This window comes from Elgaria multicarinata, chromosome 6 (genome assembly GCF_023053635.1).
Source record: "Elgaria multicarinata webbii isolate HBS135686 ecotype San Diego chromosome 6, rElgMul1.1.pri, whole genome shotgun sequence".
NCBI lineage: Eukaryota > Metazoa > Chordata > Lepidosauria > Squamata > Anguidae > Elgaria > Elgaria multicarinata.
In genome coordinates this window covers 82,663,542-82,677,114 of record NC_086176.1, presented here as the reverse complement: position 1 = coordinate 82,677,114, position 13,573 = coordinate 82,663,542, and the positions used below count along the sequence as shown (strand labels likewise).

The window sequence follows — 13,573 nt, the reverse complement described above, 5'->3', positions numbered from 1 at the left end:
ATATGGGAAGACTAGGTTGCCCCTTCTGATGAAGAGAGACATTCCCAAAGATCTGAGTCACTTTTGCAATCACATGACTTCATATCTCTTCACTCTGTGGGTAAAAGTTTATGTTTGGGGAAAGCCCATGGTTTAACTTTTTGAAATAATACCACTCTAGAATGAAGGCTAAGGAGGGGATGCCATGACTGAAAATTCACCCATAATACGAGTTTCACTGGCTATGAGAAACTGGTGGGTCAGGGGAAAGGGCCTCCTCTTTAAGATGCTAATTTTCTATGAGCAAAGTGGCTTTTGCACACATTCTTCAACACTGCATTTTTTAAAAGGACAGTCAGTCCAACTCGTGGGTCCTCACCTCGGTGCCCTACAAGGATGTGCTGCTGCGCCCAGGAGGCTCACGGTTGCCTCTATCCCCACCCACAGCTGACCCCACTGCAGATCATCCTCACTCAGCTGGCTGGCAACTGCCATCTTAGACTCCACCCCAAATGCACTGCCTAACAGCATGTTGGGTAATGCATTTTGTGGAGATCTAGGAGACGGTTGCTTGCTGAGAGGTGGGCACTTTCAAATTGCCAAAAAAGAGGGAAAGCATCGCTAGACAAAAAGAGGCCACTGATTTCCATAATTTTTGCATGTACTAATTTATATACATAGATGCACATTTAGAAATTATTATTATAATTTAAATAGAAATAAGCTACATCTTACCATGGTGGATAACACTGTGACCAGCCAGCCTATGTAAACGTTAATTCAGTGTTCACAGTAATCCTAATCATTAATGAAAAATGGCAAGAGATACAGTCATATAAAAGCTCAGCTCGCTACGTTTCCCAAAAACCAGTCTGAACTGTTTCCGGTTAGTGAGTCTCACCACCCCTTCCCCCACGTACTTTGAGTGTCAACAACATGCTCTTCCATTAAACAATGCTAATCTAAGCAAACTGTGCTTCAAAAATACCCACTTTTAACATTTTCCCTCCGTTTTGTATATTTAGAGGAAATGTTACAGACTTGAGGGCTCTGCTCTTGTTTGCAATTATTCTGGTGATGTCCTGTTTTAGCTACTGATAATAACTCCTTCGAAGTCTGGCACTAATTAATTTACTATTCCATATGCATATCAAGTGACCTGTCTTTATATTGCTGGAATGAACCATATTTTCATCAGAATATCCGCTGAGGACCAAAATAATTATTATTTGAGTGTTTATATTTTTCTAGTAGACACTAGCATTCCTGACCATCCACAAATACATTTTTGTAACCCTTGTCACACGGTAAAACTGTTTCAGGGCTGTACTACTCCATACTGCAGGTTAGACGCAGCATGCCAGAAGGATCCCTCCATCTTATATGGATAATTCAAAGTTGGGAGTTCGTTATTATTTATTATTATTATTGTTATTATTTATTTATATAGCACCATCAATGTACATGGTGCTGTACAGAGTAAATAGCAAGACCCTGCCGCATAGGCTTACATTCTAATAAAATCATAATAAAACAATAAGGAGGGGAAGAGAATGCAAACAGGCACAGGATAGGGTAAACAGGCACTGGGGAGGGTAAAACTAACAGTATAAAGTCAGAACAAAATCAAGTTTTAAAAGCTTTAGGAAAAAGAAAAGTTTTTAGCTGAGCTTTAAAAGCTGCCGTTGAACTTGTAGTTCTCAAATGTTCTGGAAGAGCGTTCCAGGCATAAGGGGCAGCAGAAGAAAATGGACGAAGCCGAGCAAGGGAAGTAGAGACCCTTGGGCAGGCGAGAAACATGGCATCAGAGGAGCGAAGAGCACGAGCGGGGCAATAGATAGGGATGAGAGAGGAGAGATAGAGTTTATCAGTCATTCCCTTTTGACAGACTTCCCATTGGCTGAGTCCCAGGAAGCACACTTCATTGGAAAGCTCTTGACATACAGATCCCACGAATAACAATAATTTTCACCATAATTCAAAGTTGGGAGTTTATTTATGTCCATAAAGCTTTTTTTTTTTTTAAGAATTAGGCTATCTTCTATAACAATGTACTATAAAGTTTTATTTTACTATCAAAAATGTCAACTATAATTTTTAAAAAACTTAATTGATAATTGGAGCAAAATGAAATATGAACACAAAAAGGTCTCTGTAAACCTTTATAAACACAGGTGCAGGGCAAAGTACCATGATATGCTAGTAACATACATCCTGTAAAAAAATCATGAAGGGATTAAGAGACACCTACAGTTAAAAGCAACCCAGTCAAAGTTTAGGTGGATATTGGCAACTGTGTCAAGGTCTGCAAACACTGCCATGCCTTGCTTTTCAACAGTGAAGCATCAAGTCTTCACTGCCATGGTGGAAAGGTTTCACTACCACCACTCACAGTTCTGGACTTCATCTGCAACGTTGTCACCAATGGCTCCGCTCGTGGCAAACAACTCCTGAAAGACAATCACAAGTACAACATTGCCCTAGCCTTTGCTTCCATCCTCGCACCACTCAAGACTGTGAGCTGTAAGGTTTCGGTCCATTCGTGTTCAAGATGCGCGGCTCAGTTTACCATATGATGGGCACCTTGCAGTCAGATGTTACAGCCAGCTGTACATTCTTGACACCGACCAGGCCGCCACAGCTCACCTCAAGCAAGCAGAGAACAGCACACTGGGTCGCATCTTGCTGGAGTCACTCACTAGCCTGCTACCATAAGATAATGAGCACCAGCATGTAAGTGAAATTCCTGGGGGATTCCTGTTCAGTGCTATGCCATTAGCCAATGGGATCTCTCAAGCTTCCATCTTATCCCCATGCTATTTAACATATGCATGAAACTACTGGGAGAGAGTGGCAGTAGTTTTTGGATTTGGTGCCACCGGTATGTTGATAACACTCAACTCTATCTCTCTTTTCCATCCAAATGCAAGGAAGCTGTTTTAGTTCTAAATCTTTGTCTAATGACAGTAATGGACTGAATGAGGACAAAGAAATGAAGCTTAAGCCAAACAAGACAGAGCTTCTCCTGGTTAGTCAAAAGGCAGATCAGAGACTAGGAATTCAACCTGTGCTGGATAGGGTTACATTCCCCCGAAGACTCAGACTTGCAGTTGGGTGTACTTCTGGACTTGGTCTTGAATGAGGTTCCAGTTGTTGCCAGGAGTGTGTTTGTGCAGCTGAGACAAGAACATCCATTCCCAGCCGTGATCTGGCCACAGGCACATATACTTTAGTTATATCCAGTTTGGACTACTGTAATGTGCTCTATGTGGGACTGCCTTCAAAAACTGTTCAGAAACTTTAGCTGGTCCAGAATTCTGCAGCCAGATTGTTAAGTGGAGTTGGTTATAGGGAGCATGTAGGGTGACCATATGGAAAGGAGGACAGGGCTCCTGTATCTTTAACAGTTGTATAGAAAAGGGAATTTCAGCAGGTGTCATTTGTATGCATGTAGCACCTCATGAAATTCCCTCTTCAGCATGACAGTGAAAGCTGCAGGAACCCTGCTGACTTTTGTATCTGGTCAGATGGGCAGGGCTCCTGCAGCTTTAACTATTGTGATGAAGAGGGCATTTCATCAGGTGCTACCTGCATACAATTGACACCTGCTGAAATCCCACTTTCTGTACAACTGTTAAAGATACAAGAGCAGTCCTCCTTTCCATATGGTCACCCTAGGAGCATGTGACTCTCTTGTTACAACAGCTTCGCTGGCTATTGTTTTGTTTCCAGGCAGAATTAAAAGTGCTGGTTATGATCTATAAAGCCCTAAATGGCTTGGGGCCAGGCTACCTGTAAGACTCTCTTCTCCCATATGAGCCTGCCCAGGTTTTAAGATCTTCTGGAGAGGTTTTATTTTGAGACTTCTACTTTCAAAGGTATGTATGGTGGTGACGCAAAAGAGGGCCTTCTCAGTGGCTGCTCCCTTGCTGTGGAACTTCCTGCTAAGGGAGACTCTGCTGTCCTTCCACCAGCTGGCAAAGACCATTTATGGAAGTAGGTCTGTTGGATTTGATGTTGTTTTTATTCTGTTATGTTTTATTGTGTTTTAATGTATTTTTATTATTGCTTTTATCAAGTTTTACTTGTGATTGTAAGCTGCCTTGAGTGCCATTTTTCTAGGTAGAAAGGCAGGGTATAAATCAAATAAATGAATCTATATAAATAAAAATGTAAATGTTCGTTCGAAACAGACGTTATATCTCCGAAAGTTCTTCACCGAATGCTTTGAAATTTTGACACAACGTTGCATTCGAATATGCGAGTGTTGTTATGCAACTATGTTCTATATGGGGACAAAAGTTTGTCTTAAAATCGAAGAAATAGGCCTCCTCAAAACCAGTCCTGATCATTGTGACATCGCCAACCAGTAGGCCAATCCACTGCCTCTGCCTCCTCTCACATTTGCATGTTCTCTCACAATTGGCTGAGTGAATATAGATGTCACACCTGTGACAGTTACACGTTCTGAAGAAAGGTAACTGCCAGGAATTTCCACTAACCTCCTCACTGTAAAAACATCCTTTTAAAAAAACCAAACAATCTGCTTTACTTCATCCAAATAATGCCTCGCAGAAGATCACACTTAGGTCGTCGTACTCGCAGAGCGGAAGCACTGCGACGAGAAATTGCAAATCAGACTGAGGAAGAACGGGCATCAGCAAACGAGAAAAAAAGTAAAAGAATGCCTCAAATACGTGCCAAGGAACCAGCCAAGGAACATTCAGCCAGACTTGAGGATGCATGGTTGCGAGCACAGCAATCGCGTTCTACAGCTTCAGATCTGCTTTGTTCTCAACAGAATGAACGCGACAGGCTGAGAGTGGTTGAAAGATGTCAACGAGAAACAGCACATCAGCGTCAAACACGACTCCGTGGTAAACAATCACACGATTACAATCACCTTGCATTCCAGTACAACCCAGCTGATGATTATAGTTTGAGGTGGCATGTTCTCATCGGCACTGTGACTGAAGTGTGTCCTTATTGCAAGGCTCCTATATTTAATGGAGAAACAAAAGGAATGTGTTGCGCTGCTGGAAAAATTAAACTGCCTCAACTTGGAGAACCACCAGAGCCATTACAAACTTTGCTTGCCGGATATACCGCAGAATCAAAGCATTTCCTATCTGACATCAGGAAATACAACTCATGCTTCCAAATGATGTCGTTCGGTGCAGAAATCATCACAGCTCCATTTATGCCAACTTTCAAAGTCAAAAGACAAATTTATCATAAAGCTGGCTCCTTCCTTCCGTTTCAAGATAGTCAACATGAATTCCTACAAATGTATTTCATTGGTGATGGCAATGATGAATTGAATGCACGCTGCGGAATTTATACCGGCATAAAAAGGTCCATTGTTTCAAAACTGCAACAGCTACTTCACGAAAAAAACAATTTAGTACATTTGTTCAAAACAGCAATTGACATGATGCCATCTGATACACACACGATTGTTATTCATGCTGACAAAATGCCTGCTGGAGAACATGTGCGAAGATTCAATGCTCCAACTATAGACGAAGTGGCAATTGTTATAGTAGATCAATCTTGACAGGACCTTTCAAAGGTGAAGATGTCCTCATTCCTCGCATTCCTATGATTCCAACAGATATGCCATTTCAATTTAAGAGATTGCAATTCCCCATTTGATTGGCGTTTGCAATCACCATCAACAAAGCTCAGGGCCAATCTTTAGAATTGTGCGGTTTAGATCTAGACACAGATTGCTTCTCACATGGACAATTATATGTTGCGTGTTCTAGAGTCAGCAAACCAGACAATCTCTATATCTACACAGACATTGGAACAACTAAAAATATTGTATATCCACAAGCATTGTGAAATTAAACATATTAGAAACATCTGCTTTGTCTTTTCTTTCTTTTCAATTTAACCAGACTGAGCCACAGCAACGCGTGGCAGGGTACAGCTAGTAAATAAATAAATAAATTTAAATTTAAAAAACAGAAAGGTGAACACTGACTTGGAAAAATGACATTAGATTTCCCATCACTTTAAAAACCAAGGACTTCATTTTTATACAGTATAGTGCCATAAATTTAATGAGTATAATATCTTGATAACAAGACTTTGAAAAGAATCACTTTGAAAAAAGAGTTCTTTGAAAAGAGTTATATGAGTCAGATATTTTACTGATGTGTAACGGGAAATGGAAAAAGTAATGTAAATCAGCAGTCATATTCAAGGGAGCAAATATTAATTTCTATGTCCAGATTCATCTGGGTTTTTTCTTTCTTTCTAATATGGAATCCACTCCTAACTTCCCTCTAAATGTATACGTCTATCCTACATAGCACAGAATCATATCTATAACAGCAGGCAGAAGAAAATGTACAGGAAATAACAGTTAAAGAGCAATCTTATCCCTTTACAGTCATTCCAACTTACCCACAATCAGAGGCATTAGAGCACTTTCATACAGGAGGGGTTGTAGCTCAGGGGAGGGCCTGTGGCTCAGTGTGGAAGAGCACGTGCTTTGCATGCAGAAGGTCCCAGGTTCCATCCCCGGCTTCTCCGGGTAGGGCTAGGAAGGAATCCTGCCTGAAACCCTGGAGAGCCGCTGCCTGTCAGTATCAACAATACTGGCCTAAATGGACCAATGGTCTGACTCATTATAAGGCAGCTTCCTATGTTCCAAACTGAAGAAGCAGCTGGGTTGGATTTACAATGTTAATCCATTCACTCAGACCACTCCCATTGTATCAGCTCACCCAAACCATTGGTAACAACTGGCTCATTCCAGGTTATCTAAGACAACCCGCTCCAACCTGGTTCTGGGTGGGGATGATGGGACTTGTAATCCAACACATCCAGAGAACAGTGGTTTGGGGACAGCTGGCTGAAAGTGTAATGGATCCAGCTTCGTGGCCATCATTACATTGAGGAGCCATATATGCCGAAGGAGGTCTTTTGTTTATATGGGTTTTCAAAGGGCTCTTCACAAGGTCCCTCACCCCAGACTCTTGAGCACACTTAGCAGTCATGGGATAAGAGGAGAAATCTTCTTACGAATTAGTAACTGATTAAAGAACAGAATGCGGAGTGTAGGAAATAAATGGTCAGTTCTCGCAATGGAGGGATGCAAACAATGGAGCCCTCCAAGGATTTGTATCAGAATGACTAGTGCTTTTTATCTAATTCATAAATGATCTGGATTGTGGTGGCCACATTTGCTGACCACAACAGATAATTTAGGGTGGTTAAGACAAAAACGTATAGCGGAGCACTCCAAAAGGTTCTCTCCAAACTGGAGGAACAGGCATTAAAATGGAAAATGTTCTTCAACGTAAGCAAATATAAAGCAATTCACATTGGCGCAAGGATTCCTAACTTTACATATATGCTGATGGGATTTGAGCTGATGATGACTGACCTTTGGTTTGTGGCCGGTAGCCTAATGAAAATGTCAACCAATTGTGAAAAGGCAGACTGTGTATGGGGGAGCAGCAAATTCCATGTTGGGGATCATTAGAAAAGGAATAAAAAACAAAACTGCCAGTATTATAATTCCTTTAAACAAATATAAGATGTGTCCAAACTTGGAATACCATGCACTGTTCTGATCACCTCAAAAATGGTATTGTAGACCTGGAAATGATGCAGAAAGGAGCAATTAAAAAGGTGGTGGAGCAACTCCCCTCTGAAGAAAGGTTATATCATTTGGAGCTTTTTTCCTTAGAAAAAGGTCAAGGAAGAGAAATATGATAGAGGTGTGTAAAATTATGCATGATCCAGGCTATTGCTAGACAAGGGTTTAGCCCGGGCTGACACCCGGGCTCACCCCTGTGCTTCCAGATGAGCACATTATCCTTGGCCCGGGATAATTGGCACCTTTTGTGGCCCAGTATTTCCGCAGCCCCGGGCTAAGCCCAGGGCTGTGGAAGGTCTAGCCGGTCTAGCCGGTTCCGCGGCTTTTCCCGGCTACGCAGCTTACTTGCAAGTAGCTGGGAGAAGCCAAGTGCTGTGCCCGTCAGGCTGGGGGGGGGGAATTGTGGGGGGGGAGATGAGGGCGGGGGGGGGGAAGAGCAGACCCAGCAGGAAAGATGGGGGGAAGAGCTGAGGGGGCATCGTACATGGCGGGCGGGTGATCGGGCAGGCATGGCGGGTGGGCGGGTGATCGGGCAGGGGGGCATCGGACACCATGGGCGGGTGATCGGGCGGCCATGGCAGGCGGGGGGGGGCGATCGGGCAGGGGGCATTGGACATGACAGATGGGGGGGAAGGAGAATTGGGCCAGGGCGGGGAGATCGCGGATGGGGGGGAAGGAATTTTTTTTTAAAAAAAACCTACTTACCTTTCCTGGCTCCTGTGCTGCTGCTGCCGCTTTAAAATAAAAAATGGCAGCCGCGACGGCTCTCCTCCAGAACTTGTCGTGGCTCGCGTGTGAATAAGGGCGAGACCTCACGTTATTCATACCGCGAGGTCTCCTCTCCTTTCCCCTGGATTTTCCACCATGTCTAGCAAGGCCCGCAGAGAAAGTGGATAGGGAGAGGTTTTGCTTCCGCTCTTGTAATTCCAGAAGCCGGGGTCATCCAAAGAAGTGTAAATGGTTTGGGATTCACAACAGACAAACAGAAGAACTTCTTCACCCAGAGCTTACTTAAACTATGGAATTTGCTAACACAGCATGTAGTGATGGCCACCAACTTAGGTGGCTTTAAAAGGAGATTAAACAAATGTATAGAGGATAACTATGAACCATCATGGCCATCTATTATCTCCATATCAGAGGCAGTACGCACCTTAATGCCAGTTGCTGGGGAACACAGCTGTCACCCTCATGCCCTGCTTGTGGGCTTTCCATAGGCATCTGGTTGGCCACTGTCAAACGGAATGCTGGACTATGTAGTCTTTGCTCTGATCTAGCATGGGTCTTTTTATGTTTTTTACATTAGGTCTCACAAATAGTTCCCATCTATGCTGCAGCACCAAAGTCATATTAGTTTGAAAGAAGAACATCTGCAGCAGGGGTGGACAATGTATTTTGGCCTACAACTCCCCCATCAGCCCTAGCTAGCAATGGTGAGTGATTGTGGGAGTTGTAGGCCAAAACATCTGGAGGGCCACAAGTTGCCCATCCTTGATCTACAGTAACCATCCCCTAAACTCACAATGGGGACCCCCCCCCCCCTAGCAAGAGCATGATGATGCATGAGCAATATTTGTGTGGCTATTGTGCGATCTTTTTGCATAGTACATGTGGCAGGAAGTATGTCCCTGCCCTGCTCTCTGACATCAGCAGCCCTTTTGAAAATGCCCCCTGAAGAACAAGTACATAGTCACATGTGTAATTTACTTCTGGGTAAAATGTTTCTGATTGCAGTTTGGATTTTTCTGTTCAACTCACACACATACATCCAGTCCTTTTCTTTCTTTACATATGTTTATAGTTTAATGGACGTTAAGGTAATGTGTTTTATTTCTGGATTTTTTTCTCCATCTATATAATATCCTGTCTTTTTTCACTATCAATATTCTTCTGGGTAAGACGGCTACACATTTCTAGATATGGGCATCTTATGCCTAAAACAAGACTCTACTTTTGGAACAATGTGTTTGATTTGATGGCATTCCACCCATTGAGTTATAAATTACACCCTATGAAATTCATCATAAAGATATAATACTTGAGGAATTTCTTTTGGTTTGCTGATATTTATTTTTCCAAACATTTTGTTTGAGAGAAAAAACGAGATGGCTATCTGCCGTTTCCTTATTTTTTTGCAGGAAAGCTAAGGGTTGTTGACTTCCTCTCCCCTCCCTTCCTTCCTTCTTTCTGAAGGTACAGAACTCATCTGAGGGGAAAAAAAAGAAAAAGAGAACGAAGTGATTGTTCCTGTTCTCTTTCTTAAGTCATTTGGAGCACTGTCCCTCCACGTTTTCTAAATTCATTTGTGCCGTTCTTACACGAGGAGTGACAGAAGCTGCCAATTAGGGAGCAGGTACAAACCTTTGGGTCACCCATCACTGCCGTGTCAGCAAACTGGTAAGTTGACCTTCCGAAGATACTTAATGTAAAATGTGAAACTTTAATAAACGGAACTCAAGAAATCAAATACGTGTTTTTTGGGGGTCAAAGGACAATATGATTTGAGCTGTGCATTATTTTCCACAGTTAGCTACACTCTCTTTTTCTAAACATTTCCAGACGGGTAGCCGTGTTTGTCTGTCGTAGCAAATTGAACACAAAGTCTTATGACACCAAAGTAAGCAAACTGAGATTTAAGGGGGGGAAAGATAACAATATCGGCAAAACTGAAAGTAGATGTTCTTGGTGTATTTTTAAGATTGCCAAATTCTCATAAAAACAATTAGCATCCTCATTGCAGAATATTACGGTTCCGTTGATTGTAATAGATCGCTAGGTATATAGCGCCAAAGTGTCCTTTATTTCTGCACATTCTCAGGGGCTGACTAGTCATATTTGAGGAATGGAAGAATTTTAACCATGGGTCAAGATGGCTAGTGGACACTGATTGTCTCTGTAGTTTGGAGTGGGCAGCGGAGGGCTTGCCTTCCCCAGGATATCACAGCTTGGTTTACCATCTGGAACTATTTCATCTCGAGGTGTATCTGCTCTCTGCTTGTGGCACTTTGTGGCTCAGGAAGCTGATCTGTATAGAGGGCTGAATGATCTTTTGATCCCTTCTACCTCTATGACAGAGGAGAAAAACTGAGGCTATAATATGCGAGCAGTGTATTTTATGTGCATCTTGAAAGTCCTCATTCCTAAGAGAGCACCACACCAAGGAACTGCCCAATCTGCCTCATAAGGAGGGGCTGGGTGTCTCAGGGGTAGCATGCAGAAGGTCCCTGGTTTAATCCCCAGCATCTCCAGGTAAGGCTAAGAAAGAATCCCACCTGAAACCCTGGAGAGCTGCTGCCAGTCAGTGTCAGCAATACTGGGCTATATGGACAAATGGTCTGACGTAAAGCTTCATCCCACATACCTGCTTCCCTCGGATTATCCCCGTAGTGTTAAGCTTTCGCAGTTGTTGTTGTTGTTGCTACCGGGTGACAGCGATCCTTTGCATACCAGGAAGTGAGTTTAAAGGAGGGGGGATGTAAAAAATCATTAAAAAATCAATGGATGACCCAATTCTATTCAAATTTGGTATGCTTAAAGCTCTCCCTAATATCTATTACTGTGCCAATTTTGGTGTCTTTATCTTTAAAGCTTACGCATATGTAAGCATTTCTTTAAAATCCTGCTCTTGCGCCCCAGCGGCGGCTCGGAAGATACGTTCAAAATGTAGGGGCTAAATACGGAGAATCTTTTTGCTTTATTGCACAATTAAGGCAGGCTGCATGGGAGTACTTCACAATCAAAGCAGATTATAAGGTGGAAAACTTCTGAGTCCTTTGCATGCAATTCGCAGTGATTGTACAGTATAACGCTGGTGTGATAAAGCTCTCAGTATTAGGCAGTTTCTTATATTCCTATAAGCATGGAGGGATTTTTGGAGCTCTTTTAGGTACAAATGCAATTGCACATGGTTGCATTTGTCATCAAAAATGTGCAATATCAACTAGCAGCAATTTCTCTGTTAAATAAGTTCTAGTTTTAGTGTTTAAAGATTTCAGCTCGCAAGGTTCTGTCTGCTCAGTTATTAACCTTCCAATTTTTAGTGATTAAGTCCATGGTGATAAATCAAGAAACCTTAAATTAATCCCCGCTTCTACACCAAGGTACAGTAAAAATGCAAATATAGAAATATTTTTATAAAAAAGATGACTTAATAGGAAAGACTACGTTCATAGATGGTGCGTGAAGTACATGTGTGAAGTGTTCATGGTACACAGAAGCCCCAAGTTTCACTCCTCTAATATGATAGACTGGGTGTCTGATAGTGCAGTCCTATGCTCACAAGGAATTAAATACCACTGGGTTCATTGGGACTTACTCCCTAATAAGTGTGTTAAGGATTGCAGCTTCAATATTGTAGGCATTGGACCTTTTTTTATTAAGGCTGTAATCCGATTCACACTTACTAGGGAGTATTGAACATAGTGGGACACCTCCAAATCAACATGCATAGGGCGGCACCGTCAGCCACCCAATCTGTTATCCCCAGGCCCCTAGAGGTGTGGAGTCTGGGATTTCTGTATATACACTTCATGTATATGCACCATCCATGTTCTAATAGAAATTTGCCCTAGAGATCTGGTGCTGATTCCTTGTGTAAAATCTTCCTTTTTTTTTCTTAATGGAAGGATGTGATGTTGTTCAAATCTAAGCAAACATTATGATGTTGTATAAGATAATACCAGTTAGATAATACCAGCATTAGATAACACCAATGTGTTAAAGGGTGACTCATCAAACTATACCAATTGCATATGAAACTGAACAGCCCTTAAGGCTTTATCATTTTGCAATCCTTTGCATGTCTACTCAGAAGTAAATCCATGGGGCTTACTCCTAACCTTATGCCCACTTAGCTGAGAGTAAGCCCCATTGTAATCGGTGGGACTTTAGAGTAGACATGCATAAGATTGCACTGCCAGATTCCTAATTAAGACTTTCTCATTTTGCTTATGCCTCTTTTGCTTCTAGGGTTACTGAGGCTGTTGGGCAATTTAATCAAGTGCCCCTCTGCTCTTTTAAAATTGCATTTTTATTAAGGTGATTTTATTTCTGTTTTAATACTCTTTTTTAGTATGACTGTTTTATTGACCTTGTAAACTGCCTTGAAGCATTTTAGGAATATTAGAATTTTTAAAAAGTTAGTCAGTAGCTCACCAGTGTCCTTGTGCCAGGTAGCTGCTTGCTGTTTTGATGTGGTGAAGCTGGGCCACAAATGTATAGCGTGGTCTGTCAGGCATTGGACAGTGGTACGGAGCGAGCAGAGGCCTACCCTGATCCTTGCCTAGCATTCTGTGGAGCAGTTCCCCCAGAGACATCCCCACTGACGTTTCCACAAAGCAACTGGGCGAAGAATATTCATATCAGGGTTTTTGTTTGTGAAGAACAGGATCAGTCTTGAGCTATAGTAGTGAAAGTCATTGGTTTTGCCACTATAGTGAAGCCCCATGCAGAGGAGATTACACAAGAAAACAAGAGAAGCCCTGCTAGATCAGAATAAATGGCCAGTCAATTTTGGTTTCGCTCAGTTTCTTATTTTCCAATCTTAAATTCGACTCATCCTGAACACTGAGAATTTTTGCAATCAGTTCGTCCCAAACTGTGAGGATTTTTTGAATGGAAATGTGTACACTTTTCTCCTAGTACATGCATTTTCAATGTACTAAGCATGTGAACTCAGTAGGAGTTGTCAATCTCCTATATTAGCAATCGTCTTTTTCCATATATTATTCCACCATGTTCTTTGAGATGAATTATGATCGCCAACTCTGCATTAGATTTGAACAGCAAGGACACATGGGGTGGGTGGGTGACAGTGTTCCAGGACAATTGAAGTCTTCCTCAGAATCTCCTGAATTGTTGTATAAAGCTCTGGGGATAAAGTCACAGAGCAGACCTGGAGCGGAGCATACAGGCTCTGCTCACAAATGTTCTCAAGCAAATTGAAAAGTGGGACCTTGGGGGGGGGGGGGAATTGTGACC

General features: G+C 42.3%; 1 protein-coding gene across 2 annotated transcripts in view; it reads left to right on the top strand.

Annotated features, from left to right (window-relative positions):
• Positions 1 to 9,875: 9,875 nt before the first annotated feature.
• ZNF366 (zinc finger protein 366) overlaps positions 9,876 to 13,573 on the top strand; it is a 40,751-nt gene continuing 37,053 nt past the window's right edge. For both annotated transcript variants that reach the window (XM_063128635.1, XM_063128634.1), the window contains exon 1: positions 9,876 to 9,991. The gene's annotated coding sequence lies outside the window, so the exon portion shown is untranslated. The remainder of the gene's footprint in view (positions 9,992 to 13,573) is intronic.